General features: G+C 35.2%; 1 protein-coding gene across 1 annotated transcript in view; it reads right to left on the bottom strand.

Moving 5' to 3' along the window:
* The window catches only part of LOC142354325 (ras-related protein Rap1-like), a 519,643-nt gene that overhangs the window by 261,630 nt on the left and 231,777 nt on the right, over positions 1-26,236 (bottom strand). The gene's annotated exons all lie outside the window — the stretch shown is intronic.

Genomic DNA, 26,236 nt, shown 5'->3' with positions numbered 1-26,236 from the left:
CTTTTAAAAAACGGAAAATTAGGAAAAATGACAAGCCCCACCCCATGACGACCCGCAGGAGCAGATAATTTTGTAACCTTATAAACTGATGACTGAGAAAATAATTTCATTATTAACTGCAGCATTGCACGATAAAATTATCAATCAACAATGACTGCAGACTCTTTTTAAATTCCTCTCTTGTGGGTTCAGTGCAATAATGGGATTAGCCAATTAACATTGCTTAGCTCCCTTTTTCGGGTTAACCTAAACTGAAGACCAAGTGTTCTCCTGCACTCTCATTGAGTGGGGCGCACAATGCACACAACTTACCTCTATTTGAATGAGTTCGAAGTTTTTCAAAATTCAGCTGAGACATTCATGGCACGCGGACAAGCAGCATCATACCAGCTTTAAGAATTGCGACTGCTGAGAGACTGCTAGAGCCTGTCGTAATAGAAAATCCTTCCTATTGATAGCTGCTGCCAGCAAGTGAGGCTATTTGTTTTACTGGGCTTTAGAAACGTTGCTAGTAAATTGGACACCCAAGTCAACATTTCCAGTGATAAACGTTGTTCCAAATAGAACGTTTTCACAAACGTTATTCCTTTGTGAGAATTTTTGCTCATGCATCCTAGGTTTTTGATTCCCAGCCAGCTGCTCCAATAACGTAATTAACTCCCCGGTCGTTTTTGACGGTGTTTTTTCTAAGAAAATAAGTCACTTTTTTATTCAGAGCGAAAAAAAAGCCTAGCCTCCAGGTGGCAGGAAAACACAACCAAGCTGCAAAATACTATCAGCGAAAAACAGTAACTTTTTTCAGAGTATCGCAATAACATATCCTAAATTATGGCATACAACAGTATTTTCTAAGACAACAATCGTACAATACAGAAAACGACATGTTTCCAATTCAGTTTTAACGACAATTAATTTTTGACAAGGAAAACTCTACACTGTCCTCTCTGTATCAGAGGCTTCCACCTCCGTCCATTTATTTCGTTTTTTTACGGTTAATTTTATTAGCTGTATAGCCTCTTTATTGCTACTGTTGCCTTTCAGATTCATTAATTGATCTCTTATTTCACACATCACACAATACACAAATAAGTTAGTGCTATGTATCTCCTCAGTTTTTCAAAATCCAAATGCTGTGACTTATCGAGTTCTCTCTCTGACTTTTTAAGCAGATTTTACACTTTGCTTTTATTTTATTGCTTAATATCTACTGACGTTGCTAAGTAAGTTGTTCTATTGTAGCAAAGATTTGTCCTCTTTATCGTCCTAAAAAAGCTGAGTTAGAAAATTTTGGACCCTGTCCTCCTACAGAAAAACTAACAGCAGTTTCCAGTGCAGAGCAATCCTAACATTTCAGTGGCTAGTGGTAAGTGAACTTAAAAATAATCTTCTGCATGCTGCATCTTTTATTCAAAATTCTACTGAACCCATCAATACGTCTAAAATATCTAAAAGATTTTAGTCTTTCAACAAAAATTATACCATCTTTTGCCACTGCCTGAAATGTAGGACTGGTAAACAAATTTTTGTGTCGTCAAACAAGAAATTGCTGAGGGTGCTGGTTGCCAATTCGCTTATGGCAGAAACGGTTTGTAGGTTTTGAAATGTGTCTTGCGTTTTCATTGCTTGTGTAGTTCGAAATGTGAAAAACCACTTTGCTTTTTTGGCAGTTTTTACTGTGAAATGTGCTCGACTCTTAGCCAGAAGTTTACTTCCGTTGACTTTCGTCATCTCAAAACATGCGCGTTTCGTGTTTTACGCATGGTTATGTGACTCTGCAAAAGTTTCTTCGAAATTCTGAATAAATATCTCGAACCGATTTGCGGTTCTCGATGAACGCCCGAAGTTCTCAGTTACTTCAAGCAGAGTCACTTAACCATTACTTAAGATGTCTTTTGATGCGGTCATCATCTCATCTCAAACAAGCAGCTTTTTACAAAGAATCTGCACAAAAAGAGGAAAAGTCACCACCATGATCTTTTCCTTTTAAAAAAAGGAAAATTATGAAAAATGACAAGCCCCACCCCATGACGACCCGCAGGAGCAGATAATTTTGTAACCTTATAGACTGATTACTGAAAAAATAATTTCATGATTAACTGCAGCATTGCACGATAAAATTATCAATCAACAATGAATGAAGACTGTTTTTAAATTCCTCTCTTGTGGGTTCAGTGCAATAATGGGGCTAGTCAATTAACACAAAACAACACTGAATTTCCAAATGAGCATAAATAGGTCAAGGAGCCTAAAAAAACACAAATGGCAGTGTAAAGATATAACATAAATTATATGTAACAGATAAACATTTTCTTCTCTAGGTAGAAGAAACAAATTCTAAGCTCCCATGTGAGAATACAAACTCGAAAATGAAGCGTTAGTTAAATTTAAAGGCTTTCCAAGAAACATTGCCGACAATGTTTCCCATTGGGTCCTTCTGAAATTGTTGGAAAAAGTAGTTTTTGAAAACTTTTTTAACCCGCCTGATTGACTCATTCCCTTTTAAGTTTTATTCAAGACAATTATTAAATGATAAGCCGCTTCGGATGATACTTTTGCCAGCCATGATGTTTTTGACTTCTCTTCAAGAAAAATAGTTTTTGTTCTTGAATGTCTGTAAAACCTACAAGTTGGCAAGCTAAGTCCTGTTATTCTCCGGAAAGCAGGCTTCTTAAATGTCAAGAGTTGATTGACATACAGTGCTGTTCTGTAATCAAGCAATTGTTTAATTGGCAGTATATAATTATCTAGTTTGATACTAAGTGATGAACTGTTAAATCGTTGAAAACAACAAGCTTTAACTGCTCAATTGAGTTGCTTTTCTAAGGTTGTCGGAAGATTTTTTGAAATTGAGGAAAGAAAAACAGCTGAGTACAGGAGATGACTAATTACAAGAGAATTCAGTAGGACTTTGCGCGAATGGTATTGTACTACGTTTCTCAGTACATAAAGTAATTTTGTTCCTTGAGCCACCTTGCTGAGTACTTCTTTAACTTCTTGTTGGTACAACAATTTTTTGTCCAAAATAACTCCGAGATATTTCACATTCTCAACTTCTTTTATTATATGGTTGTCAACTTTAACAGACTCTGCTGCAGATGAAGTGTCATAGACAATGAACTCAGTTTTTTCTGAATTAAATTTTAAAGAATGGTATGAAAAATAGTCAACAAAAGAAGAAATTGATTTCTCTAAATGAAGCTTGCAATCAAGAATATTTTTGCCGAAAGTATAGACAACTGCATCGTCAGCGTATTGGATTAAACTGCAGTTGATGAATTTTGGTAGATCATTTACATAAAGGTTGAAAAGGAGTGGTCCTAAAGCTGTGCCTTGTGGAACTCCTTGCCTGACCTCCAGCCAGTCAGATTCAGCTTCTGGTATCACTACTCGTTGATGTCGGTTACTGGGGTAACTCTTAATGAAAAGGATAGCCGAAGACGAGAAACAAAGGTGTTTAAGTTTTTCTAGTAAAAGCGAGTGGTCAATTGAATCAAAAGCTTTTGACAAATCTAAAAACGCTGCAGTGACCACCTTTTTTTATCAAGTTTCTGTCTTACTGTTTCTGTCAGATAAACAAGAGCATCAGTTGTTAAAAAAATTTTCTGAGTCCAAACTGTGTTTTCGATAAGAGGTTGTATTTTGATAGGTGTTCCTATATTTGATCTTTGATTAATATCCCAAGAACTTTTGACAAAGCAGGCGTTATAGAAACAGGCCTATAATTAAGCGGATTTTCAGTGTCTCCTTTTTTGCGGATAGGTGTAATATTTGCCAACTTTAGTAGAGAAGCAAATTTGTTTTGTTTAAGAAATCCGTTAAAAAGAAAACATATCGGCTCTGCTAAAATATGAGCACCATCTTTTAATGCCCAAGCCGGAATAGTCGAAGGACCCAATGGTTTGTTTTTATTGAGGTTTAGCTCCCTTTTTCGGGTTAACCTAAACTGAAGACCAAGAGTTCTCCTGCACTCTCCTTGAGTGGGGCTCACAATGCACACAACTTACCTCTATTTGAATGAGTTCGAAGTTTTTCAAAATTCAGCGGAGACTTTCATGGCACGCAGACAAGCAGCATCATACCAGCTTTAAGAATTGCGACTGCTGAGAGGGACTGCTAGAGCCTGTCGTAATAGAAAATCCTTCCTATTGATAGCTGCTGCCAGCAAGTGAGGCTATTTGCTTTACTGGGCTTTAGAAACGTTGCTAGTAAATTGGACACAAAATTCAACATTTCCAGTGATAAACGTTGTTCCAAATAGAACGTTTTCACAAACGTTATTCCTTTGTGAGAATTTTTGCTCATGCATCCTAGGTTTTTGATTCCCAGCCAGCTGCCACAATAACGTAACTAACTCCCCGGTCGTTTTTGACGGTGTTTTTTCTAAAAAAAAGAAGTCACTTTTTTATTCCGAGCGAAAATAAAACCTAGCCTTCAGGTGGCAGGAAAACACAACCAAGCTGCAAAATGCTATCAGCGAAACACAGTAACTTTTTTTCAGAGTATCGCAATAACATATCCTAAATTATGGCATACAACAGTATTTTCTAAGACAACAATCGTACAATACAGAAAACGACATGTTTCCAATTCAGTTTTAACGACAATTAATTTTTGACAAGGAAAACTCTACACTGTCCTCTCTGTATCAGAGGCTTCCACCTCCGTCCATTTATTTCGTTTTTTTACGGTTAATTTTATTAGCTGTATAGCCTCTTTATTGCTACTGTTGCCTTTCAGATTCATTAATTGATCTCTTATTTCACACATCACACAATACACAAATAAGTTAGTGCTATGTATCTCCTCAGTTTTTCAAAATCCAAATGCTGTGACTTATCGAGTTCTCTCTCTGACTTTTTAAGCAGATTTTACACTTTGCTTTTATTTTATTGCTTAATATCTACTGACGTTGCTAAGTAAGTTGTTCTATTGTAGCAAAGATTTCTCCTCTTTATCGTCCTAAAAAAGCTGAGTTAGAAAATTGCCGACCCTGTCCTCCTACAGAAAAACTAATAGCAGTTTGCAGTGCAGAGCAATCCTAACATTTCAGTGGCTAGCGGTGAGTGAACTTAAAAGTAATCTTCTGCATGCTGCATCTTTTATTCAAAATTCTACTGAACCCATCAATACGTCTAAAATATCTAAAAGATTTTAGTCTTTCAACAAAAATTTTACCATCTTTTGCCACTGTCTGAACTGTAGGACTGGTAAACAAATTTTTGTGTCGTCAAACAAGAAATTGCTGGGGGTGCTGGTTGCCAATTCGCTTACGGCAGAAACGGTTTGTAAGTTTTGAAATGTACTTTGCGTTTTCATTGCTTGTGTAGTTCGAAATGTGAAATACCACTTTGCTTTGTTGGCAGTTTTTACTGTAAAATGTGCTCGACTCTAACAGATGAAAAACCCGTTGCAGCACCAAATCATTCTTCAGGTAGCTCGGCAATCAATGAGGTTGTCATTTATGATTTCTCTTTTGCGGTCAATATACTTATAGTTCATTGAGTGCAAAAAATTTTTTATCAAAGAAATGAGAAAGTTTGCTGAACAAGCTCTCAAACCTGTTCGGCGTTTTCAAGAGATCTTTTCTGAGTTCATTACTCAAAAAAGTACAAAAACAGGGAGGTGAAATTTAATCACTTGAAATTTAAACACTTGTTTGCAATATCTATTTCTTCAATGCTTATATTTAAAACCTCGTTGCTGGTTTCATTCAGCTCAATGTTGGCCGCATACTTGCCATTATGTTTTGTAATCGTCTAAGATTGCTATATCCTTCCCACAGAACGACAGGTTTCTCTTCCTCAGACCGTGGTGTTGTGAAAACAGGTGATGGTTTGTCGTCTTCCTCAAAGGCCACAAATAGGTCAAATTGTTTAGGTCATTGGTATTCACGGTTGTTTCAACCAGGCCGGTCCATTGAGCCAACAACTTTTTTGTTTTCCTCTACTTCATTTGCTGTGTCCACTGGATTGTCGATGTCAGTAACATATTTCTAATGTGAAACATCAGCACTGAGGTGTCTTCAAAATTATTTACAAAAAAATGATACTTGCGATGTGCCTTGCATACTGACTGTGCAGTGTGCAGTTCCGTTCGGTAAACAAAATCTCAAAAAAAATCCAGAAATGTTTTTCAGGTTCATCGAACTTTCTTTAAACTTTCGATTTGTTCGGATTGTTTACATACAATGAAGAAAGAATCAAATTAAATTGTTAGTAGCATCTTCAGTATTAAGTTGGCTATTATTGTGTACCTTTCATATACTTTGGAATATATTTGTACAAGGTGGTTTTTGAAGATCTGTTCAGATTCATTAAAATTTTATTGGTGAAATATATCTCTATGACGTTGCGCAGATATTAAAAAAAACTGGAGCTGCACAAGTACCAGAAATTTACTTGCATCAGGGCGCGAGTAGCAATGTCTTTACTGTGCGCTAGAACCTCTTAATGAAGACAATTTTTGACTTGAAAAATATTAATGGGGAAACGGCAAAATTTTTTCTACATTTTTCTACATGTTGCTCATTGTTTTGCATTTTCCAGTTCCATTGTTGCATTTTTGGCAACTCAAAATTTTGTCAGCAATTTGAAAAAGGTGAGATGTCAACTAATTCTTTTTTTGCAATGTCAAATCCCTTTTTTTCAAAAAAAATGTTACTATTATTTTAAGAAGGGAGATATTCACACTATCTGCTGTTGAATTCTTTGACTGTCATGTATAAAAACAAGTTTTTAAGTTTTGAACCATTCTCATCATATTGTTTAAATTTGTCACTTATTAGTTACAAAAACGTTTTGGCATATTTAATAGTTTTAAAATTGTTTTGAACAATTTTACAAAATAACTGGGCGTTGTTAACTTCACCAGTTTTTGGCTGCTATTAGTACAAATATCACCTGAGTTCTGCTTTAGTTGGTCGTTTAGTTGACTCTATCCTATTTTAATTTATTATTTTGGTACCCAAAGAGCTCTAAAAGCGAATTGTTTATTTTTTCTGGATTGTTAACGCTCTTTTCCTGACAAATCTTATGGTAATGAAATCAGCCACGTGATGAAAAATGACGCTCCTTTTTTTACTGGAATTGCAGAACAGAATTTGTCCTGCCATGTTTTTCAATTAGCTAAACAGAGCGTTGTTTTCTTTCAGCCATTTTTGCAGCTTTTCCAACATTTTGACAATTTTTTTTTGACTTCTACATGCTAATTCATAACTGTTTCATCTGCACATCTGCTCCGAAAACCGTTGGCAAAATTGTACACAATCAAATTAATTGAGACAATTAATACAAAAGCAACTTGCTAATGTTTTGGAACATATGTACATCTTTTGAAACGCTGTTCTTTGACAGTTATTTTTGAATCGGAAGCCATCAAAATGACCCAAGAACTGTTAAAAATTTTAAATTCTCTATTTATAGAAGAAAATAAGATTACCTGATGAAGCATAACCGAAACTATAACACAATTAAAATTGAACCTTGAGTGTTTATCTTGTTATTTTAAGAATATCCCATTTTGCTTACCTTCCCAGTTGCTTTCTTTCAAACCTTAGCTAAATAAATATTGCCGGTTTTGATGTAATAAATCCTATGCTTTCAATTACCTCCTATGCTTACTGATTTACACTATATGTTTCCAAATAAGAAACGAACCTTCCTGTTTATCATCTAAAGTATTTTTTACTTATTCACCATTCACCATTTCTTGAGAAGCATAAAACAATCGAAACGCATTTTAAATTGACCAAGAGTTAAGTAAAAATAAAAACCTCTCAAATATTGATATCAAAGTTTTGATAATTGATAAAAAATGAGTTTTTTCAACCCAATTTATTTCAACTTTGGACTGTTTTGTGTTTTGTTTTGTCCAATGTCTTTCTCGAATGTCCGCCCCAGTTGTTTTCCCAAATCGACTTTCACCGCCGAATACCTTTCTACACTTTCCAAAGATTTCCCGTGCGCAAGTTTCCCAAATCCAAGAAACCTAAATTAAAACATGAACTTTACCCAACAGACTGAACGCTGCTTGTTTCCATTCTAATCAATTGGTTTTGTGGATCTCATCCGTTAATGCTGCTTAAGGATAACATGAAGGTGTCAATTATCAGTAATATTTAGCAGAAATTTACTCTCTCATATGATTGTGTGGTTGGCAATTGATTTGCAAGTATAATCTGTCACCAGTATTACGAGATTTTCTGGGTTTACAAGCTCATTATTTGAAAACTATTGATTGATTGATTATTTGATTATTGATTGATTGTTTGAAATTCAAGAACCACGTCAATCTCCCACGTCGCTATGATTTTGAGACCAAAATTGGTAGTTCTAAATCTTGAAATAAAACGATCAGCATTATTAATATAATTGAAACAAACTTTGAGAGCAATTGAAAATATACTTCAAAATAAACTTAATTATATGCGTTAAATCTACTATGGCAGCTTTCAACTATTAGAAATTTGATTATCACCGAATAACGGAAGACAAAAATAGCTGGGAGATTGCCAGAAAATAGCTGCGATAGCTTCGCAGACTTGCAGTCTCGAAAAGATAGAGGACAAAATGACAAATTTCCGTTTCCTTTAACTAAATACTTAGATGTCATTTTATTTAAAGATATTTCATAATTATTGCGTTGTTTCTACTAGCTACCCTCAGATCACTTTCAACTAAATTGACATTTACTCAGCTGACCGTATCTCTCAATTTAAGTACGAAACATCATTTTTGAAAGTGAGGAAAGTTATTTTTAAGATTAAGTTGAGTGAAGTGTGAGCAAATGAATAAATCACGCAAACTGAATAACAAACAAATTTTAAAAGAGTGAAAAAATCAGGTTACGCTCACAATTCAGTCGCATTGCAATATTTGAAGACCAAACACAGACTCTGAAAAAAAAAACAGGCATAATCTTATAATAAGACAAAAAATCTTTTAAAAATTGAATGTTCTCTGAATCTTTAAAAATTGAAAATTTTCCCCGCTTTATCAAGATGTCAAACTAATACCGCCATGTTAAAAAAATTACCTGTCCTTAGAACCTTCACACCAAACATACGCCAATTTTCGGCAAAAAGAAGTAAAAAACAAACCTGGCAGATTGCCAGAAATTAGCTTCGATAGCTTTTTCGACCTGCAGTTTCAAAAAGAAAAACGTACCCGGCAGATTGCTGGAAAATATCCGCCGTTGATTCCCATAACTCTATTGGGATTGAAAGAAAAGAAAAAAATCGACAAAATGTGATTTTTGTATAAAAACATTTTTAAGTGCAATTTATTTTGATGTCATTTCATAATTGAACATACTCCTGTCTCTCAGTGAGAGGCTAAAGGGTCTAGAATCAATACCAATAAGCATTATAGATAGTAACTAAAACTTATGAGAACAAAGTTCAAGTACCGGACATCTAAAAATGGGCTTTATGGGTTTATCCCGTTTCCATTTCTGACTTTGATTTTTTTATACTGACTCTCTTCATTTTGAATTGCTTTGCTGAGCAGCTGCTGTTTACAAGGACTTTGAGCAGAATGACAGAAGATGGAAACTAGCCGAGAGAAGTCAAAGGTTTCACGCAGAATGTCGAAAAAGCAGCAAAATGGGTAAAGCGAAAGAGTTCGACGAAGTAAAAAAAATAGGAGCGCTATAATAGCCGGCTGAGAAGATGAGGGCGGCTATTAATATAAGAGACCAAAGACAGGAAATTTCAGAAATTTCTGTTTTTTTTAACTAATTACTGATGTTATATTTAGTAAAAAAGTAATTGTTTAATCTGTTGTTTTTATTAGCTTCCCATTCATCACCTTCCATTACAGTTAGCAAAAACCTATTGGAGCGTTAGGGAGTGATTTTTTAGACTAAAAAAGTTACTTGTGACCGAAAAAAGTGCGAATGAACACAAAACTCGCTCCGCTGAGTGAAAAATGACATCACGCACGCAATTCAGTCAAAATTGAATCAATGAAAAGAAAAGCATACTTGAGGTGAGCGCGACTTCATATGGCCGTAACAAAAACTTTGACGACGAAATAAGAAAACGAGAAGACTAATAATAGCTTGCTATCAAATCTATTAAGATTATTAAAAAATAGGGCAAAAAAATGATTAGTGGCGTCAAAGACAATAATAAATAACGCATCTATTTATTGACATATTTAAAGAAATCAACCATTGAACGTTATAAAGCAGAATACATTCTTTACTAAAACCACCAAAGGAACAGGCGACAAAATAAATCATGAACTCATAGGTTCTCACAAAAAATCAACCTAGACCAAAAAACACTTTCTAAATTTCATTTTTCCAGGGGAAAACCTCAGCTCAACTTTCTTTTCAAAGGACCTCGATAGTTGAAGGTTGAAATTTTGAATGACACTTCTGAAAAATAGATTTCAGTATTAACATTGCTTAAAATTTCTCCAACTGCTGAGTCAGTCGTCCTTACAAAAATTTGAAAAACTAATACGCTAAAAATTTTTTTCAAAACTAACTGAGTGAGTGTTTCAATTGAACATAAAGCACTACACAGTTTTAGCCTGCTTGACTAACTAGATCCATGCTCTTTTATTTGAGAAATGGAGATAGTGACTTAAGAAATTTAACTTTTCAAAAACTAAATTTTCAACAATTTCAGACGGACCCAATGCGTTAAGTTTCAAATAATGGTGGGAATGTATCGAGGAACACTTTTCAGCTCTACAAAAATTGTCTTAATTATTAATTTAAGTCTGATTGTGATGTGCTGCATATAACTTAGAAATGTTACTATGCTGCTTATACTGCCGTTAGTCATGTTTAGATTCTTTGCCTATTTATACTTAAATGGATATTCAGTTTTTGAATCTTCTCCATTTGTGCCCCGCCCCCCAGTACGCTATGCACCCCCTAGCTACGAGCACGGTTCACTACATGCTAAATCATTATGTAAAAAACATGGCACGTTCCTCTGGGCGGTGCAAATAATATGCACCGATTGAGCTGGGGGGGGGGGGCACAAACGGATAAGATCAGTTTTTTGAGATAGTTTTCCAGTAGTCTTACTTGAGAGCTGGTGTAAAATTGAGGAGGTAGTAGAGAGTGCAGGGAATCGCAGCATAGCAGCACATCTTTCCCACTTCAAAGTGCCATCTTTGAAACTTGAGGGGCATAATGTTTCACCACAACAACAGCGATGAATACAAAACAATGAATGTTGTCAGCGAGACTACACCATGTCAAACTGAAATTCTACCACTATTACTTAAAAAAACATCTTCAGCGCTTAAAATCAATCATCGAAAATTGCCCGAACAAAACATCACTTCAGACGTGAAAGCCGGGAGTTTAGAAGCAATCAAACCCCTAGGGCACTTGCCACATCAACAATGATTTGCTATGAACAAGTATAAGATAATATTCCGTGGATCATTTTCGGTCCCACCACACCCCCTCCACCTCTCCCTGCTTAGTGAGTGCATATTATTTTTGCAACCCTAAGCCTTCTATTTTCCTCAATATTTTCTCCAAAAAACTGTTTTAATGCTCATATTGGCGCGCTCTTCTTACATTCATTCATTCTTAAAGAACTGCTCTCAAACGACAGGCGAGGCAATTTAATTCCGGGGCTGTAGCCTAGATAAATTTTTCTTGATGGTTGCAAAAATAATTGCCCACACCGGGATTGGAAACATTGACCTCCCAATCCCTTACCAGAAGTACTTCCCTCTCGGCTAACAGGCCCTTGTTTGAACTACGTTGCAATCCATTTTATTACAACACATACTTTACTTCGGAGTGAGAGCAATAGAGATCACTCAAAAATGAAGAACGAAAACGTGAAAAAGTCACTTGAGAAGTCAAAGAATGTTCTAGAAGATAAGCGCAAAAACAATCAAGCAAGAAATTTGCATCAAAAGCCAACACCTTTACAATAATTGCTATGAAATTCGTTCGAGAGCAATTGAAAATTACAATTTTTTAAACTTAATTTTAAACACAGTATAATGCTGAAGAAATACTTTCCGAGAGATGATTTCCTCCTTCAACGGTGCGAACAAATTCTTGTTTGATGATTAAGTTTTAAATTTACTGACGGGCGCCTATTCGCCATTTTTATAAAGCTATTTAAATTCAATAAAAACTTCAAATGTCGTCGCCAACATTTCCCTTATAGGAATAAACAGATAGAAAGTTATCACTCATTCAAACTTAAAAGAATTAGAGGTAAACAAAGATATACGCGATTACCAATAACAATTCGTGGTGAAATATACTTGGACTACGTTGATTCATTGATACCAATAGCTTGTTGAAATTGTTTCCTTAAGATTTGAGCAGCGTTAGACCAGACACGTTACTTAACATACAAAAGTTCCCCGCAGAGCAAATTAAACAAAATTTAACGCTCATTATCCTATCAAATGTCACAGGTTTCATTATCTTTTGAATTTTATGTCGTTAAGTTAAAAAAAACTTTTTCCAGTCTATAAATTGTGTTAATTTTTCTATCAAGTAATCAAAAAATGTACTACACAATCACTCTTCAACTATCTGCAAGCAGTGAATATTTAATCACAAGAGAGTAGATTTACACTCGATATAAAAGCTTCGGTTGAAATTCGCAACTACATTTCTGAAAGTTACCTGAAAACACTGCTTGGACTCTGTACAGCCAAAAAACCCATTGAATTCCTTTCTCATAAAGTTGAATTCATTTCATGACTAATATTTAATAGACTGCATAACTGCTAGAAATCTGCAATTTCAAGTTTCGCTTATTTGCAATCCTGACTGAAAATAATTTGATTCGTTTTTGAATGATTAAAGTTGTTCGGTTATACATGTTAATCAATTTCAATTAGTAAGTGGAGTTCGAAACTAAAGTAATTTTTTTCAATTAATTGACAAAATTTTGAGCACCCGTCTTTAGCAGAAAAGCAGCATAGACAAAAAATTCTATTGACAAACTTTGGAATGAGAATTAACATCCTTGCCAAAAGGGGGGATTCATTCACCTTTACTCAGTATCTATAGTGGTTGCCACTAAGAGGTTAAATTTGTTACTTTGTAAAATTTGATTGAAGTACTATGTTGATATTTTGAAGTAGGAATTATTTTCACTGGAACATCTACCTAGTTATCACGCAATTGTCTATACCATGATCAAAATTATTGTATTTTCACAAAACGAAAACGAGGAGAGCTGCACGCAGAACAATGTTTTTGAAAAGCTTACACAAAGCATCTCAAACAGTTTATGTTGATCCAAAAAATACTATTTCAGAAATTGGAGAATATTTGCAAAAAAAATTCAATAGTAGTCCAGTTTCTGAAGCCGTACTTAATTAAGTTAAACATCAATTGTTTCAATTACTTCTTCAAAATTAATCAATTGGGTGCAGCTTTCCTCATTATTTGTACGTTAAATCTGCTTTCCGAAAGTTTGCCAAAGCTGATGGCTAATATTTTGTCGCTGCCTTTTGTGCTATATTAAAAGGATTAATATTTGTTCAACGATACTTCAAGACGGCCGTAGAAAATGATTTTTAGGAAATCTTCAGCGCGTTCTCCAATGAGCCGAAACTTTCAATCCCTCTTTTTATCATGAAGCTTAGGTGTGAACATAACCAATTATATTAGTACTACTGATCTTTTCATCCAAATTTTCGTACTACAGATGTTTAGTCCAATAGCTCTTTGTCTGGCCAAAGAATTTCGTGACTTTTCTCCTTCAGAAAAGGGCACAAATTGGTATCGTCCGAGGGCATTGACTCACAAGGCAGCTCTCTTAGAGTATGCTAGTCTCCAAGAATGCGATTCATTGAAACTGTTGAGGCGATATTAAATATATATATATATATATATATATAATATAATTGTATATGTTTTATATATATATATATATATATATATATATATATATATATATACAATTATATTATATATATATATATATATATATATATATATATATATATATATATATTATATTATATTATATATATATATATATATATATATATATATATTCAGTGCGTTCTCAGTTTGAACCCTCACCCCCTGGAACTGCGCAGTGACAATGCCCTCGGTCTTTACCAGTTTATCCCGTTTTTTTTTCTGGAGACGAAAAGTAGCAAAATTCTGTGGCCAGACGAAAGAACAATGGGACGAAAAATCAGGCAGTGCTATTGTGAGTAAAGGGTCCGCAGAGAACGCACTCAAGCTTGACAGCAATGAAACATCGCTATTCTCTGTACACGGTTCTACTTAAAAAGTCAAACATTCAAATCAAAGCCTCTGGAAAACATTTTCAGGTTAATTGTAAACTTCAATTGAAAACTGCCAACCTTTCCATTTCATAATTATTCGGGTTCAAAGTCAGCACTCATTCAAGCAAAACAGAAAACAAACAACAAATTCAACAGGAAAAGTAATGAGTTTGAATTGTTATTAATACTGTCAGTAATTAGCAACAAAATAATTAGCAGTGCAAAAGTATTCTCGAGTCAAAGTGCCAATATTTCTGACTCAATTTACCCAGACGGGTAGCTAAAACTTTATTTGCTGAGATTTAAGAGCAATAGCCCTAAGCATACCTCCGGTGCACTTTTGTAAAGTGGCCGATGAAAAGACCACCCCCTATTTTTTCCCAAAAAACTTGTTTTTTGGGTTTAATGAGGTATGGAATCCACTTATTAGGCAATTTTAAGGCCCGTACATCTTTCCGCGTTAAAAACGGACAATTTTTCGAAAAAATTTTCAAGTTGAGGTTAAGGGTGTACTTTTGGTATTTTGGTCAAAAATTTTTTTCACGACACCTAGGGTAGATTATAGGGTATTTCTGATTAGCATTTGAACTCAGCTTTCTGAAAAAATTTTTAACTCTACGTCAATTATTCGTCGAGAAAAGTCACCCAGACAAAAGTGCACTTTTTAACCTCAACTTTACCCTTCACCATTTTTTTCATAAGTCAACAAAAAATCAACTTTTTTGAGAAATTCCAACTGTTTTGAACTTCCCATGAGCATAGCTTTCTTCTCATATAACTTGTTGCTAACTTCTATCCACATCCGATTTGACCCTCCAAAATCAAAACTTTTATTAAGGTCGGAATAATATTTGTTGACTTGTGTCCAAAAAACCGAAAGTTGAGGTTAAGACCATGTGCACTTTTGGTCACAATTTTTTTTGAGGTCAAATCTCTCCATCCCATGGGTTTTTTCCAGAATTGTTAAAGCCTCCTCATAAATGGTATTATAAAAGCTTTCAAACGCGCTATCGCTCAATATTGTGAGACTACTAAAAGTACGCAAACATCCCTACAACACAAAAACTTTTGATCAAATTTGTTTTTTTTTCAGTTTTTGGCCCTTAAACGTGCTTTCAAACGCGTTACCGTTCAATATTTTGCGACTGCTAAAAGTACCCCAAAGACCTTATACAAGGCAAAAACTTCTGATAGGAGGAATGTTTTTCAGTTTTTGGCCTGCGAACGTGCTCCAACCTTACAAAATGTCCCAACGAAAAGTATTTTGTGTTCCACTGATAGATGCAAAGAATTTAAACTATCGCTCAATAGTGAGCGAGTAGAAAAAGTATACAAAAGTACAAAATTTTTGATCAAAAGTGTTGTTGCAGTTTTTGACACATAAACAGGCTTTTAACTTAGATTGCCCAAACAAATGGTATTTCTGTGTTCCACTTGTAAAAACAAAGATTTCAAACTATAATACGCTTCTGTAGGTTCACTAAAAGAACCCGAAGGACCTTATACAAAATCTTCTGATAGGGGTGCAGCAAACGTCTGTCAAAATTGTGCATCAAAGGAGTTTGCACCTTTGATTTTGGAATTAAAATTCAGATTGGCCGCATAAAAAACTAGGTTCCTGCCAATTTTTAGCCAAATAGGTTCGCTTGTTTTTCATGAAATGGTCACCCACTCAACTTCCACGTAAATTTTCATGCATGTACATCAGTTTTGAGGTATATTGAAACCCTGACCAAATTCCATTAATTTTAATGATTCCTCGACATTAAATTCTTGTTCAACTTTGGCCAGCGGTTATTTTAAGCCTTTATACAACCCTCTATTATCATTATTTGAGTTTTTATTCAGAACTGAAGTTAGGGTGAACTTTTCCTGACTTTGTGATATAATTGAGGTTTGAACTCGAATAGCTGCACAACTTATCAGTTTTTTTATTTTGGATTAAAGTTTCAGGTTGGCCACACAAAAAACTAGATTCCTGCCAATTTTCAGCCAAGTAGGTGTATTTGTCATAGAATGGTGACCCAATCAACTTTTACGTAATTTCTGAGGCATGTACAAGAGTTTTGAGGTATATTGAGACCCTGACCAAATCCAGTATTTTTTATGGTTTGTCGACATTAAATTCCTGTTTAACTTTGGCCAGCGGTTAAGCCTATATACAACCCTATGTGATGATTATTTGAGTTTTTATTCAGACCTGAAGTTAGGGTGAACTTTTCGAAATTTCCTGATATGTTTGGGGTTCGAATTGGAATAGCTCCACAACTTGTAAGTTTTTTTTGATTTTGGATTTCAAATGCAGGTTGGCGTCAAAAAACACTAGGTTCCAGCAAATATTTAGCCAAAGAGGTGTACTTTTCATGAAATGGTGACCCAATGAACTTTACGTAATTTTTGAGGCATGAATATGAGTTTTGAGGTAAACTGAGACTCTGACAAAATCCCAGTGATTTTAATGGTTCCTCTACATTGAATTCTCGCTTAACTTTGGCCAGCGGTTGTTTTAAGGCCTATATACAACCCTCTATGATTAGTTTTTGAGTTTTTTTTAGACCTGAAGATAGGGTGAACTTGTTAGACTTTTTGTGATATGATTGAGGTTTTAACTGGAATAGCTCCAGATCTTATAATTTTTTTTTATTTTGGATTTGAAAATCAAGTTGGCCGCACAAAATACTGTTCCCGCCAAATTTTACCCAAATAGGTGTATTTCACATGAAATCATGACCCAATGAACTTTGAGGTTTTTTTGAGGCATGCACATAAATTTTGAGGTATATTGAGACCCTGACAAAATCCAGTATTTTTTATGGTTTGTCGACATTAAATTCCTGTTTAACTTTGGCCAGCGGTTAAGCCTATATACAACCCTATGTGATGATTATTTGAGTTTTTATTCAGACCTGAAGTTAGGGTGAACTTTTCGAAATTTCCTGATATGTTTGGGGTTCGAATTGGAATAGCTCCACAACTTGTAAGTTTTTTTGATTTTGGATTTCAAATGCAGGTTGGCGTCAACAAACACTAGGTTCCAGCAAAAATTTAGCGAAAGAGGTGTACTTTTCATGAAATGGTGACCCAATGAACTTTACGTAATTTTTGAGGCATGTATAAGAGTTTTGAGGTAAACTGAGACTCTGACAAAATCCCAGTGATTTTAATGGTTCCTCTACATTGAATTCTCGCTTAACTTTGGCCAGCGGTTGTTTTAAGGCCTATATACAACCCTCTATGATTAGTTTTTGAGTTTTTTTTAGACCTGAAGTTAGGGTGAACTTGTTAGACTTTTTGTGATATGATTGAGGTTTTAACTGGAATAGCTCCAGATCTTATAATTTTTTTTTATTTTGGATTTGAAAATCAAGTTGGCCGCACAAAATACTGTTCCCGCCAAATTTTACCCAAATAGGTGTATTTCACATGAAATCATGACCCAATGAACTTTGAGGTTTTTTTGAGGCATGCACATAAATTTTGAGGTATATTGAGACCCTGACAAAATCCGAGTGATTTTTATGCTTCCTCTATTTAATTTCTTGTTTAACTTTGGCCAGCGGTTGCTCTAAGCCTATATACAACCTTCTGTGACCATTATTTGAGTTTTTATTGAGACCTAAAAATAGGGTGAACTTTTTTTGATTTTTTGTGATATGCTTGAGGTTTGAACTGGAATAGCTCCACAACTTAGAAGTTTTAATTTTGAATTTCAAATTCAAGTTGACCGCACAAAAAACTATGTTCCTGCCAATTTTTAGCCAAATAGGTGCATTTTAACATAAAATGGTGACCCAATGAACATTTCTGTAATTTTTGAGGCATGTATCAGAGTTTTGAGGTATAATGAGACCCTGGCAAAATCCCAGTGATTTTTATGATTTCTCTATAAATATTTCTTGTTAACCTTTTGCCAGCGGTTGTTTTAAGCCTATATAGAAACCTTTGAGATAATTATTTCAAGTTTCATTAACGTTTGAACTTAAAGAAGCTTTTTAAAACAATTTGAGGTACGTTTGACCTACGGAATACACATTTACTCGCCGTATAGTGAAGAGTTTTGTAAACCGACTTCAAATTCGTTTTCCTCACGTAATTAGCTAGAACTCTGCCAATTTTTATAACCAGAGATGCAGTTTTGATGAAATGGTGACAATTTTTCAAAAAAGGTCCATTTTCCTCGCCTTTTGTACCTTCTATGCTCTGAGCCATTTTTATAAAACAAAAAAAAACGTTCCAAAAGTTGCCAAGCTAACATAACATTACCAGGGCATAGAAGAAGCTTACTTTAAGCACACATGTCGGTGCGATGCTTCAATTTTGCTTTTAAAATATTTGCACTCAATTTTTGCTAAAATTCATGTGTTCCGTTCACGGAAAACGTAATACGTCAACGTACAATAACAATTTTGACAAACAGTCTTCACCGTCGTCTCCGCCGCTTAAAAAAACTAGGTACCTACCAATCTTTGCATCAAAAGATGCATTTTTCATGAAATGACGGTAATTTAAGTTTTCCGTATCTTAAAACATGGGTTAAAAAAGTGTGTTTTTTGGACAAGATCAAATGCTCGAAAAGCAATGAAAAATTAATTTTTTCGGGTTTTTAACATTAGGCAACTAGGGGTCGTATGAAGCTTATGTTAGCTCGAAAAAGTCACAGCTAACCGGGATCATACTTTTATCTCCTTTTCTGATTAACTTCGGGTTCAAAATTTCCGACAAATTTGACACCAAAAAGTTAGTAGGTCATGATTATTTTTGACGATGTCAGAAATATAATTGGGTTTCCGGAGAACCACTATTATACTAGGGTGATTTTGAGTCCTTCGCCTTCAAAATTGCCATCAAAGTCGAATTTTGGCAGGTTGAGAGGGGTGCCAGAAAAAAGGTACGAAAAATTCAACAGTTTTCGTTCCGGTCAAGCCTGGGTCTATAAAGTTGTACACACATTTCTGTGCGTCATTTTGTGGTTTGCACAGTTAAATAGAGAGTGTGTAAAATTTTACCCTTGATTTCCATAAGCCTTAAACATGGCAAAAATTGAAATTTTAATAATTCCCTGAAAATTTAACAAAATTTAAAAAATTAAACCGTTACAATCCTCTGTTACTTACCTTTCTAGTTCTACCGGTTTGGTAAGATCCGGACAACTTTTGGGGGGTCAAAATGGCATTTTCGGGTTTTCGCCGTTTTTCGTTGTCGCCTTGTGTGCGAACTTTGAGAGAGTACTGGATATGCCCCAGTTGCCCTATAAGGCTAAAATTTTGGGAGGTGGGTCTAGGCACATAAGTCTTTAGGCGGTACAAAGGGCAACTTGCTAGTCAAATTGGTCAAAGAGAATTCGGTCACCAAAATTAGCCTCAAAATCGGTCTGCGGTCTGTTTTGCGCTCTTCTTGTGGTTCACTATTTTTTTCTGTCCAACGGACTTCATAGGGAACTCAAGTGACGTGCAAATTTTCGAGGTTGCATAAAAGAAACTATATGCGGTCTTTTTGTATTGCCAAAATTAGTAATTTTTGGCTAATTTTAAGCAATTTGTCATTTTTGGTGATTTTTTGGACCTGGTAGTTACCAAGAGCATTGCAACGTCCTAAAAACTATCGATAATCAATTCTCTAGGTGTTCTTTTGGTGCTGACAAATTTTCGTTAGAAAAAAATGAAAAGTTTCACCTCAACGTTGGCCGAAAAAATGTAATTTTTGTGGTTTTTGGTGATTTTTTGTCAGTTTTTTGGATTTTTCTCCAAAAATAAAAAGTTTCAATTCACCATATTTTGTCAGCATACTTTGGTGGAAATACAGTTCATGTTAGATTAGAGTTGTTTTATCAAAAGCAGAAGGAAGTTTAAAAAATGTTCTTTTTGGTTCAAGTTATTTTCAGTTTCCTGCTACTGGGCCATAGAAGGTTTGCACAGCGTTTTTTATCCTTTCAATTTGTTTTATTATTCAAATTCTGCAGTTTTTTGGGTCTCAGAGTGTTCGTGTGATGTGCTTGGGCTGCGAATTGGAATATATCCATAAGTAATGACTTCTTTTGAGTTTGGATCTAAAACTCAGTTTGGCGGCACAAAATACTAGGTTCCTGCCAATTTTAGCCAAATAGATGTATTTTTCATGAAATGGTGACCCAATGAACTTTTACGTAATTTTTGAGGCATCTACTTGAGTTTTGAGGTATATTAAAACCCTGAAAATTCCATTAATTTTAAAGGTTCCTCGACATTAAATTCTTGTTTAACTTTGGCCAGCGGTTATTTTAAGCCTATATACAACCCTCTATTATCATTATTTGAGTTTTTATTCAGAACTGAAGTTAGGGTGAACTTTTCCTGACTTTGTGATATAATTGAGGTTTGAACTCGAATAGCTGCACAACTAATACCTTTTTTGATTTGGGTTTTCAAATTCATGTTGGTCGCACAAATCACACTTAGCCAAACAGGTGTGTTTTTCATAAAATGGTGACACAAAAAACTTTTGGGTGATTTTTGATGTATATATATATAGGATTTTCATGGAAAATATGTCAAAAAATTTGCTTTTTTGGGTCTGCTTTTTTCCTGCTTTCTTGTCTTGTCCATGGGAAGGTGCTTATTTGTTTTTTGATGTGCATTTTGCGTTAACTTTTGATGGGAAACTTTAATTTCGTGGGTGTCAATTTTGTCGGCTAGACCTCACATGGAAAACACAGTAAGTCAACAAAAAACTGTTTTTTTTTGTTTCTGTTTTTTATTTTTTTCTCGTCTTGTTCATGGGGGTTCCCATTTGCTTTTGTGTCCAATTTTTTAAACCATTTTTTGATAAATTGTGATTTTTTTGGGTGTCAGTTTTATTTTGTCGGCCATAAATTTCTCACAGGAAAACACGAGAAATCAACAAATTGTTTTTTTTCGGGCTGGTTTTTTTCTGCATTCTTGTCTTGTTCAGAGCAAGGTGCCCATTTGTCTTTTCTTTGTTTTCTGTTTTTTCAGGAAAAATAACTTTTTTTGCAAACTCGTTTTTTTTTCTCATCATATGAAATATAAAAAAGTCAACAAAAAGTTTTGGGCTCCGGGAATCATATAAATCCTTCTTTAAAATGAGTGCTTCTGACACAAATAATTTAGAAACTCCCATCAACTAACAATTCGTTCAATTTTTCGTACTTTGCTATGTTTATTCTAACCCTTGTGTTCTGCACAACACCCTTTCAAATGTTCATATTAGCTTACAACTCCAGCGTCATCTCTTTAAGATCAAGTTGAAATAATTACTGTTCGATTGAAAAGGCTACCAGTAAAGATGCCCATCGATTTGGGAAGGTTGCGGGAAAAGAACGAACGATCGGCATTTGAGACGTTGGCCAAGAAGTACCTGGATCAGGACAAAAGGGACATGCTGTTTATATCCGGAGCAGGTTTCAAAGGACGTGGGTTTTTTGCAAGGAAGAAAATTGAGAAAGGATCATTTGTTGCTTGCTATTGGGGACAACGAATCACGAAAAACGAATATGAAAAGTTAAAGGAAGATGAGCGGAACGCGTATTGTTTCACCGAGTTGAAATCTTTGTTCATTGATTCCGGGGACGAATCAAAGTCAGGATGGGCGAGATATATGAACGACAACCATGTTTCGCCAAACGTTGCGCCAATAATAGTAAATTCAGTCTCGCATATTGCTTTCCAGGCACTGAGGATATTGAGCCTCTTGAAGAGCTGGAATACGACTATGGACGCCCCCTGGCGCCAAACAAGAAGTGAGCCAAAGAAGCAGCCAAGATCAAAAATTGAATTAATTGAATTGACACCAATGCAGGCAGAAAATCAAGTGAGCGTCCAGCCACTTACCGATATCACGAGTACAAAAAAACTTGGAACAACGGAAACTCATTCATCCGAGAAAAATGAACTTAGTTAACGATTACATGAGTCTTGCTTCCGACGACACGATTCCCTTCGGCCGACAGGAAAACCCGCCACTTAGTCCGGATTCGAATGGCGTGCTGGTTGAAGAAAGTGACGTCAATGAAGACGAGTCGGTAGAGAACATCAATCAATTGCCTGTCTTTATACCCACCTCCTTTCGACACAGTACAATCAAAGAAACGTCGGCGGAGAGAAAGTTCTTCTGAGGAGGATTTTGAACCGTCCGATGAATCTAGTTCAGATGGGGATTATGCAATTGCTAGTGGAAAATTTTGTGAAAAATTTTGTAAAAACTCAAATCATTATAAACCTTCGAGTTCATTTGCCTCATGGTCAAAAAGGATAAATCCAACTCAACCGAAGAAACGTGCCGAAACAAGGAGGGACTCAGATTCGACGGATGACGAACAAGAAATTGAGGAAGAGTTTCGAATAAGAACCCAACGGAGGCAAGAAAGAAGGGCACTTAGTGATATTTGCGAATCAAGAGGTGGCTCATTCCAGGAGGCGATCGATTTTTATTTCAAGCACATGGAAAAACCGGAATGGGTGTTGAAGTACGAAAAAGATAGTAAAAGGAAAATTCTGTTGTTTTGTCAGTTCTGCTTTACTGACTATTCATCTTACTTCAGGCTGAAAACTCATCTGCTAACGAAACATACACTCTGCGAGCCAAATATTGACATTGTTCAGCGTACACACACATTCCAGCACAACCAGAAAACGAAGAGATCGATAAAGTACCTATGCACTCACCCGGAATGCATGGTCATTGTTGACCGACAGCATAGACATTGCGTGAAAGAGAAGTCTGATCACAGGGACTACCTTATGAGTTTCAGCAAAGTCCAGGAATTGCCTCATTGCATTTTGAAACACGTGGTCATATCTGACGACGAGCAAGCGCCAAGCCAAGTGGATCAAGCTAGATTAAACTGGGAGCGAAATACTTATAATTTTGAAGAAACAATTGAAGGATTCAAAACGTACAGAATACGGTTGCTATGAGAAAAGATTAGTAAGAGGACAGCGATCAGCACGGTAGCATTAGCAGCAAAACGTGTAGCGTGGGAAATCAATGATACCAAAGGTCTTTACGATGCAACGAAGTTCATAGACTGGATAAAGCGATACAGAGCCAAAGAGCTCAAGAGCCCAAAGTATTGTCAATACCTTACCGATGACATGGTGGCGTTTGTTAAGTATTTAGTCTACTTGAACGCTCAATGAAGCAAGGGAACTTAGAGACAGAATCTATGGATTTTTAGAGGAGGTGCTCTACAATGATGATATCAATGAGGAGACATACAGATCCATCCAAAATTGCATAATGACTCTCCTTATAATGCGGAACACATCACGAGTACATGAAATTGCTTTCATAGAGAAATCGTTTCTTGAAGGAATGCATGATGACTATGAGAGAGGTTTCCATGCATTTGAGTGTTGCCCAAAAGAACTCCGAAGAATACCTGACGTTGCTGAGCGAAAAACTGTTCAAATCAGAAACTGAAATAAAACCGAGAATTATCAACCGAAACTTTGGAAAACATTTTGATCACTATGATAACAACAATTTTTTTGGTTTCCATCCAAAACAAGCATTTTTACCTCCAACTCATTATAAATTTGGCTGATGGTTTGTTGAAATATAGAACAATGCGACTTTTCTTGATATTTTTAAATTTCAGTACACTTATGGGAAGAGAAAATCATAGTGAAATTCATAAGCGCACATTTGAAAATCATTATTCCAACAAACCTAATGTTTGTTATTTTTTTTAAAACAGTTGATTCATAATTTTTTGTTTTCTTCCTAAAACTGTTAGTTTTTTTATTCACTTGTACGTCTCATGCTGTCAGGGGACATTGAATTGAACCCAGGGCCTCATCTGGAAAATTTGATTGAGTATTCAAGTTACTTAAAAAACAGAGGAACAAGCCACTCGCCTTTATTTTTCCTTATTAATTGTAAAGGCTTGAAGAACAAGTTTGAAGAGTTTGCAAACTTTTTGCAAACAGCTCCCATTAATAAGTTTGTCGCTGTAACTGAAACACTGGTTGGACACTGATTGTAATATTGAAAATAACTTTTTAACAGCATCGCATACTTTCTTTGGGAAATGTAGATCAGACAAAACAGTGGCTTCAAAGGGCGGAGGAGTAGGTATTTTTGTCCCGAAAAAATTTACCGCCGATATTAAATCAAGCCTTGAAACGGTTGGTGAGAGTTTTTTTGAATCCATTTGGGTTGAAATAACTGACCCTTTGACTGAAAAATTACTTGTTAACGTTTCTTATTGCCCAAACAAACGTCTTGGTGAGTATTTTCTTGATCAGTTAAGTACCGAATTATCGGGAGCATATAACGGTACAGATAACGTTATTTTGCTGGGAGATTACAACTTGAATTATCTGAACAAGACAGAAAAAAGTAAACTAGACATTTTTGCGTCAAATTCAGGATTAAATTGTTAACCTAAGGGATGCAACCAGAGGTACCGATAAAACATTTACATTTATTGATCACTGTTTCGTTTGAAAAGATCAGATAATTGCCTACAATGTCACAACAACCCCTTTTAACTCCGACCATTTCTTGTTATTTTTGAATCAAACCTCTCATAGAAATTTGAGAGTGACAACATAATAACGATGAGAAATTATCGACTTTTCTCACGCTCTAAATGTAACAGAGATATTGCCCTCGCCGAGTGGTGTAGAAGGTACCAATGTGAGAATGGCAACTATATGTTTGATTCATTCCTAGATATTTTTGAGAAAATTGATGAAAAACACGCACCAATTGAGAGTGTTAAAAAAGGGGAGAAATTTATAAGAAATCTGAGCCCTGGTTAACACAAGAATTGAAACATTTGATTGCACAAAAATATTTTTTCTTCAATAAATGGAAAAAAATTCTTTACAGCGAGACGTACAAAAAATTTAAGCTCTTAAGAAACTTAGTTAATAGGAGACTAAGGGAGGCTTACAACAATTTTTGCATCAATTTCTTTCAAAATTTACCAAAAAGTAAGGAACAATGGAAACTCGTTAAACAAAAGACCAGTCCGAAAGAAAGAATTGACAAGGTTGATGAAATCAGATTAGACAGTGGTGAAATTTCAAGGGAACCAAAAAATATTGTCCATTGTCTGAATAGATCATTTGCTAATCTAGGTGTTTTCAAAGGTTTGGATATTGCTTGTAAATACCCTGATAAACTTAATATACCTGAATTCACATTCAGAATTCATATTCAGAACTAGAAAAGAACTTTATGAAGTCATTGACTCGCTGGACGATAACAAAGCAGCAGGGCATGGTGGTCAATTCGACTCATAAAGTCTTGCAAATTAGCTATAGGCGTACATCTACAATTCGCCTTATATGAGTGCATTAAGGAGAAAATTTTCCCAACTAAAATGAAACTAGCCTATGTAACACCAATTTTCAAAAAAGGTGATAAATTAGATAGCACAAATTATCGACCAATTTCTGTTACTCCGAGTTTTGCAAAAATTTTTGAGCGCCTCCTTCTGAATCAGATGATGGAGTTCATTGATAAGCATAAAATTATAAACAAAGAGCAATTCGGATTTCAGAAAATTCTGCACCAGATGCAGTTCTAGAACTGGTTGAAACAGTTTCGTCTAATTTAGATCAAAGCAAAGAAACTGTTGCTATTTTTATAGACCTTGCAAAAGCGTTTAATTCCATTTCGCATAACATTTTCCTTAAAAAAATGAAATGTATGGTTTTTACCAGCGACCGAAAGAATCTGTTTTCATTTCTTGCCAACCGCAGACAAAAGGTAAAACTTAATGGCATATTCTCTGATTGTGAAATTTTGAATCACGGTGTGCCACAAGGAACTGTTTTAGGACCACTCATTTTTCTTTTATATGTGAACGATTTCTCATCTAATATAAGCACAACGGAAAAGGTAATTCAATTCGCAGATGACACAAGTATTGTCTGTTGTGGACAGAAAGGTAGCTTACATGGCAAAGTCACGGAAATTTTACAAAAAACAGAAGAATATGTAGAGATGAAGAAACTAACTTTGAATACAAACAAAAC

The sequence above is a fragment of the Convolutriloba macropyga genome, chromosome 15, assembly GCF_964194025.1.
Source record: "Convolutriloba macropyga chromosome 15, txConMacr16.3, whole genome shotgun sequence".
NCBI lineage: Eukaryota > Metazoa > Xenacoelomorpha > Acoela > Convolutidae > Convolutriloba > Convolutriloba macropyga.
This window is presented reverse-complemented; position numbering and strand designations above follow the sequence as displayed.